General features: G+C 39.7%; 1 non-coding gene across 1 annotated transcript; it reads left to right on the top strand.

Annotated features, from left to right (window-relative positions):
* The first annotated feature begins 7371 nt into the window (after positions 1-7371).
* LOC127124570 (small nucleolar RNA R71) lies at positions 7372-7478 on the top strand. The gene has a single exon (XR_007804046.1). It is a non-coding gene; the product is annotated as a small nucleolar RNA R71 (small nucleolar RNA).

The following is a 7478-nucleotide window of genomic DNA, read 5'->3' as shown; positions in this document are numbered from 1 at the left end:
TGGTGAATTCAGAGTTGATGAGAATGGTGTTTTGAAATTTGGTAATCGGGTGTGTATTCCGGATGTTACCGAACTTAAAAAGAGTATTCTTGAGGAAGGACATCGTAGTGGCCTGAGTATTCATCCTGGGGCTACGAAGATGTATCATGATTTGAAAAAGTTATTTTGGTGGCCGGGAATGAAAAGAGAAATTGCGAGTTTTGTTTATTCTTGTTTGACTTGTCAGAAGTCAAAGATTGAGCATCAGAAGTCGTCTGGGCTAATGCAACCGTTGGCTATTCCAGAGTGGAAGTGGGATAGTATCAGTATGGATTTTGTTTCTGGTTTACCGAGGACAAATAAGAATTTTGAAGCTATTTGGGTGATTGTTGATAGATTGACAAAATCGGCTCATTTCATTCCGATCAGGATGGATTATCCGTTAGAGAGATTAGCTGAGTTGTATATTGAGAAGATTGTAAGTTTGCATGGTATTCCGTCGAGTATTGTTTCGGACAGAGATCCTAGATTTACATCGAAGTTATGGGAAGGTTTGCAGAGGGCTTTGGGAACTAAGCTGAGATTGAGTTCTGCATATCATCCGCAGACTGATGGTCAGACTGAGAGGACTATTCAGTCACTGGAGGATCTTTTGAGGGCTTGTGTTTTGGAAAAGGGAGGTGCTTGGGATTGTTATTTACCTTTGATTGAGTTTACCTACAACAATAGTTTTCATTCGAGCATTGGTATGGCACCGTTTGAAGCTTTGTATGGTAGGAGATGTCGGACACCTTTATGTTGGTATGAGTCCGGTGAGAGTGCTGTGGTTGGACCGAAGATTGTTCAACAAACTACGAAAAAGATTAAGATGATTCAGGAGAAGATGAGGATTGCTCAGAGTCGTCAGAAGAGTTATCATGACAAGAGGAGGAAGTCACTTGAGTTTCAAGAGGGAGATCATGTGTTTCTTCGTGTTACTCCGATAACTGGGGTTGGTCGAGCTTTGAAGTCGAAGAAGTTGACACCTCAATTTATTGGTCCTTATCAGATTTTGGAGAGGATAGGGGAGGTAGCCTATCGTATCGCTTTACCGCCGTCACTTGCGAATTTGCATGAGGTTTTTCATGTGTCTCAATTGAGGAGGTACATTCCTGATCCGTCGCATGTGGTCCAAATAGATGATGTACAGGTGAGAGATAACCTGACTGTTGAAACATCACCTATGAGGATCGAGGATCGAGAGTTGAAGCAGTTGCGGGGTAAAGAGATTGCTTTGGTAAAGGTAGCTTGGGGAGGACCAGCAGGTGGCAATGTGACTTGGGAACTTGAGAGTCAGATGAAGGAGTCTTATCCAGAGTTATTCGCTTGAGGTATGTTTTCGAGGACGAAAACTCTTTTAGTGGGGGAGAGTTGTAACACCCCGATAAAATATGATAATTATTTAATTTAAGTTAATATTATATTTATTAATTTAATTAAATAATTAGAATATTAGGGGATTATTATTATTATTATTATTATTGGATTATTATTGGAATATAAAGTTGGAATCAGTAAAGAGTCCATTTGGTAAGAAAGGGTTTTCACGTGAAAACAGAGAAGCGACAGAAAAGTGAGAGAAGGGCAAAGAGGAAGAGCAGGAGAAGAAGGTTGAAGAAGGAAGAGCTTGAAGCTAAAAGATTCGCCGGATTAACTCAGGTAAGGGGGGTTTATCGTCGTTTAATGGGTATTATGGGTTAACATGTAATGGGTAGTAATAAGCCATTGAATTGACCCTAATTTGGATGATGAATGTTGTAAATTGTGATGAATAAATTACGTTAAAACCGTGAATGGATCTATAATTGGATGAGTCGAAATTTTCTGGACGTGTAGCTTTTTACGGAATCGAAATCGGAGGTCCGGAAGTCCTCCAACGGCGAAAAATGCGGGTAATTCTGCATTCTGTTTCGTGTTAGCGCAGGAACAGCTTTCTGTCTTGCGTTAACCGGTTAACCCAGGGTGTTAACCGGTTAAAACTGTTGTGAAAATTAAAAATAATAAATTTTCTGTCTTGCGTTAACAGGTTAACCCAGGGCGTTAACGGGTTAACACTGTTATAATTTGCCAAAAAGCGTATTCTGTCTTGCGTTAACAGGTTAACCCAGGGCGTTAACAGGTTAACGCTGTTGAAATACTGTTAGAATTGCATTCTGTCTTGCGTTAACAGGTTAACCCAGGGCGTTAACCGGTTAACACTGTTAAAAAATTGTTAAATTTGTATTCTGTCTTGCGTTAACAGGTTAACCCAGGGCGTTAACCGGTTAACACTGTTGAAAAACTGAAAAATTGTATTCTGTCTTGCGTTAACGGGTTAACCCAGGGCGTTAACGGGCTAACGCTGTTGGAAAAGTGAAAATTTGATATTTGAATATTGTGTACGTTTTGGAATGGAATTATGTGTACATATTTGATGATTGGCCTATATTGGGGAATGATATATTGCATGTATGATATAGTAGGGATCATTTCCCGTGGTTTTGAGCAGTATGGGTATTAGTAGAGAGTGCTAATACTGTGTTTTATTATTTGGCATGACATACATGATTCTGTGATAAATATGCTGATGATGTATGATGGTATGCGTAATGATGTGAATATATCTATTATGTATGCAATTGTGGATGGACTGTTTATGGCTTAGAGTGTGAGCACATGTCCATTGTAGATTGTTGTTGATGTGTGCATGCTAGGTGATTTAGCGTGCATAGTATGGCCTTTATGGTGGTAGCTAATTCCCATGGTGAGGAATTAGTGAGTGAGTTATTGTGGATTGTTGTTGATGTTTGCATGCTAGGTGATTTAGCGTGCATAGCATGGCCTTTAGGGCGGTAGCTAATTCCCATGGTGAGGAATTAGTGAGTGAGTCACTAGGTCTCAAATGAGTGGGACTAGTGAGCTTGGTAGCCGTATCTGGGTTTGATCGGTGAGGTTGAACTATGTGTTCACGAAGAGTCGGTACCGCATGCATGGAGTCTCATTGCATAATGTATGTATGGCGTATAATATGAATGGATGTATTCCAATATTATACGTGTGTTTTGTGGTTGTGTTGAGTATGATTATGAGTTGATGTTGCCGTTGCTGAATGTGTGATATGATTAGGGTGATGAATGTGTTAATTTACTTAACATTACATGATATTCTATAATGCTTATTATATCGATTGAGGAACTCACCCTTACAACTATGTTTCAGGTAACGAGCACTGATTGAGTAGAAGCTAGTGCTTGGAGTCTAGTGTAGTTCCTTAGTGGGTCATGCTCTGGTATATGTAACATCGGGACGGGATGTTTACTTGTTTTCATTTGTGGTTGTTGAACAACTTTACATGTAATGTGTTACATGGTTTGCCTGTTGTTAGATTCTATCCGCTGCGAATTATGCAATGTCTTATTTTGATTAATAAATGAGCATGACAAGTTATTTTGGTGATTGGTGTGAAGTGTCAAGTGTGACACCCTTAAATTGCATATCTACTCTGATTTATGTTTGGTTGTTTTAATTAATTATTGGGATATTTTAGAAGGGTGTTACAATCTTTCCATATAGTAGGCCAAAAGAGGCTAGATTGTAAGATCTTAGCAGAAGTTTTTGAAGTGCTTGTGTGCCCACCATAGGGAGTGGAATGGCAATGAAAGATTATATCGTCTATTTCATCCTCAAGAACACATCGACGGAAAATACCATCGGTACCTCTCTTGAAAAGCAGAGGTTCATCCCAGTAGTACTGTTTTAGGTCATGAAAGAATTTCTTCTTTTGTTGGTATGATATGTCCAGTGGAAGTGCTCCAACAGCTAGGTAGTTGACAAAATCAGCATACCATGGCAGAGTTATATTCGTATGAATTTCTTCCACGGATTCTTCTATTTTGGTATCATTTAAGGTTAGCTCAAACATGTCGCTTTCCATTTGGGCATTAAGTCGTTTGTAAGGGAAATCATCATTGATTGGAATTTGTTCAAGCTTATTCCATTCAATTTGTGATAAGTGGTATGCTACTACGTTCTCAGTACCCTTCTTATCTTTTATTTCTAAATCAAATTCTTGTAAGAGTAAGATCCATCTTAAGAGTCTTGGTTTGGCATCCTTCTTACTTAGCAAGTATGTAATAGCAGCGTGATCAGTATAGATGATGATTTTCGCTCCTACTAAGTAAGAACGGAATTTGTCTAAAGCGAACACAACGACTAGAAGTTCATTTTCAGTGGTGGCATAATTCATTTGGGCAGGATCTAAGGTTCTACTTGCGTAGTGGATCGCATGAAGGTTTTTTTATCCTTTCTTTGTCCTAGCATTGCGCCTACGACATAGTCACTCGCATCACACATGATTTCGAATGGTAATCTCCAGTCGGGTGGTTGCATGATAGGTGCGGCGATTAAAGATGTTTTTAATTGTTCAAACGCTGTTAAACATTTCTCATCAAAGATAAAGTCAGCGTCTTTCATTAATAAACCAGTCAGTGGTTTGGTAATTTTTGAGAAATCCTTGATAAAGCGTCGGTAGAAACCGGCGTTTCCTAAAAAGCTTCGTATTTCTCGTACGATTTTCGGAGGTTGAAGATTCTCTATAATTTCGATCTTAGCTTTGTCTACTTCAATTCCTTTATCAGATACTACGTGTCCTAACACGATTCCTTATTGGACCATGAAATGGCATTTCTCCCAATTCAATACGAGATTCGCCTTTACGCATCTTTCAAGTACCATTTCAAGGTTTGATAGACATCCTTCGGAGCTCCGCCCACAAACAGAAAAATCGTCCATAAATACTTCCATAATGTCGTCTATAAAGACAATGAAGATTGACATCATGCATCTTTGGAATGTTGTGGGAGTGTTGCATAGTCCAAATGGCATTCGTCGATAAGCAAATGTACCATAAGGGCATGTGAAGGTTGTTTTTTCTTGGTCGTCAGGATGGATAGGAATTTGAAAGAATCTTGAATAACCATCTAGATAGCAGAAGTGGGAATGCTTAGCCAATCGTTCAAGCATTTGATCAATCAAAGGTAGAGGAAAATGATCCTTTCGAGTGGCTTTGTTTAGTTTCCTATAATCGATGCATATTCTACTTCCGGTCACAACTCATTGTGCTATAGATTCGCCCTTCTCGTTATTAACAACTGTAACACCCCTTTTCTTGGGTACTACGTGAACGGGGCTAACCCATTGACTATCGGAGATCGGGTATATGATTCATGCATTTAATAACTTCTTTACTTCATCCTTGACTACAATACTTAAGATTGGGTTGATCCTTCTCTGGTGTTCTCTAGAGGCTTTACAATCTTCCTCTAGCATAATGAGATGCATACAGATAGAAGGACTTATTCCTTTTAGGTCGGCGATGTTATAGCCTAACGCAGTTGGATATTTTCTTAAGACATCTAGTAACTTTTCAGTTTCAATTTGTCCTAAGTCTGCGTTGACTATTACTGGTCTTTTGAGTTCAGTGTCTAGGAATTCGTATCTTAGGTTCTTGGGTAGTGTTTTTAATTCTAAGTCTGGTTTCTTCGGGCATGGCATGTGGTTGGGTGTAAGTGCTAAGCATTCGCTTAGACTGTCATTTCGGTACGCTTCACGCCAATTATCATCTTCAAAGATTGGAGGGATTTGGATTTTCATTATATAAGAATATGTGGTTTCTTGCATCTCCATCTCTCTTACGCACTTGTCTATGACATTAAGTAGATAACATGTATCGTCTATAGCCGGCGCTTGTAAGAATTGTGTCAAGATGAATTCAACTTAACAACTTCGAATGTTAGCTTACCTCTTTTCACGTCTATTATGGCTCCGGCGGTAGCTAAGAATGGCCTTCCTAATATAATAGGTGTACTGGCATCTTCTTTGATGTCCATGATTATGAAGTCTGTAGGAATGTAGAATTGTCCTACACGTACTAGGACATTCTCTAGTATACCAACAAGATATTTGACTGAGCGACCAGCTAGTTGAACAAACATCTTGGTTGGTCTTAGTTCTCCCATGTTGAGCCTTTTACAGATGGATAAGGGCATTACACTAACGTTGGCTCCTAAGTCGCATAGAGATTTGTCTATGAAGAACTTTCCAATGACATAGTGTATGGAGAAACTACCTGGGTCTTTTAGTTTGGGAGGCATGTTGTTTTGGATTATTGCGTTACACTCAGCAGTAAGTGTAACTGTTTCGTTATCCTCAATCTTTTTCTTATTGGATAGGATCTCTTTAAGAAACTTGGCATATGATGGCATTTGTGTGATAACTTTTGTAAAGGGAATTGTAATATTCAATTGCTTCAGAAGTTCAACAAATTTCTTAAATTGTCCTGCAGTTTTAGAATTTGCGAGTCTTTGAGGATACGGAATGAGTGGTTTATAAGGTGGCGGAGGCACATAAGGTTTTTCTTTCTCTTCGGCCACTTGGGTATTATCTTCCTTCTCCTTCGGTTCACTTACCTTCTCAGTTGTTGTTTTGTCAGGTTTTTGGTACATGGCAGGATTTTGGAGTCTTGGATCTACGAGTCCGTCTAGTTCTTTTCCACTTCTCAATATAACGACATTTGCATGTCCTTTTGGATTAGGTTGTGGTTGTCCAGGAAATGTGCCAACGGGAGCAGCAGTAGATGCTTGTTATTGAGCCACTTGTGAAATCTGTGTTTCAAGCATTTTGTTGTGGGTGGCTAAGGCGTCTACTTTGCTCGCTAATTGTTTAAGTTGCTCACTAATATGTATGTTTTGGTTCAAGAAGTATTTTTTTGTTTGAGCTTGGGTGGCTATGAAGCTTTCCATCATTAATTCAAGGTTGGACTTCCTAGGCATGTTAGGAGCATTAGTAGCTGGCTTTTGATATCCAGGTGGAACAGCGGGTGCTTGGCCAGGTGCATACAAGGCATTGTTGTTCTTGTACGAAAAGTTAGGATGGTTTTTCCAACATGGGTTGTAGGTATTCAAATAAGGGTTTCCTTGTGCATAATTTACTTGATCAGTGGGGACTCCTGCTAATATCTGACATTCTGGTGTAGTGTGTCCAGGAATTCCACATAACTCGCAGTTTGGAGTTACGGCAACCACGGTGGCTGCGGGTGGTATGGTCAAGTTGTCTAACTTTTGAACTAGGGCATCTACCTTTGCATGAACGTGGTCAAGGCTGCTGATTTCGTACATTCCACCTTTCGTTTGGAACTTTTCTACTAGAGTTCTTTCACCTCCCCATTGGTAATGGTTTTGGGCCATGTTTTCGATGAGTTGATAGGCTTCGTTGAATGGCTTGTCCATAAGTGAACCGCCCGCGGCAACGTCTACTGTCAGTCTTGTGTTATACAGAAATCCATTGTAAAATGTGTGAATGATCACCCAGTCTTCGATACCGTGACGTGGACACATCCTCATCATGCCTTTGTATCTCTCCCACGCGTCGTAGAGAGATTCTGCATCTTTTTGTCGAAATTCGTTGATTTGAGCTCTCAGCAT

The sequence above is a fragment of the Lathyrus oleraceus genome, chromosome 2 (assembly GCF_024323335.1).
Source record: "Lathyrus oleraceus cultivar Zhongwan6 chromosome 2, CAAS_Psat_ZW6_1.0, whole genome shotgun sequence".
Classification (NCBI taxonomy): domain Eukaryota; kingdom Viridiplantae; phylum Streptophyta; class Magnoliopsida; order Fabales; family Fabaceae; genus Lathyrus; species Lathyrus oleraceus.
Note: the sequence above shows the minus strand (reverse complement) of the source record. Positions and strands in the feature narration are given on the sequence as shown.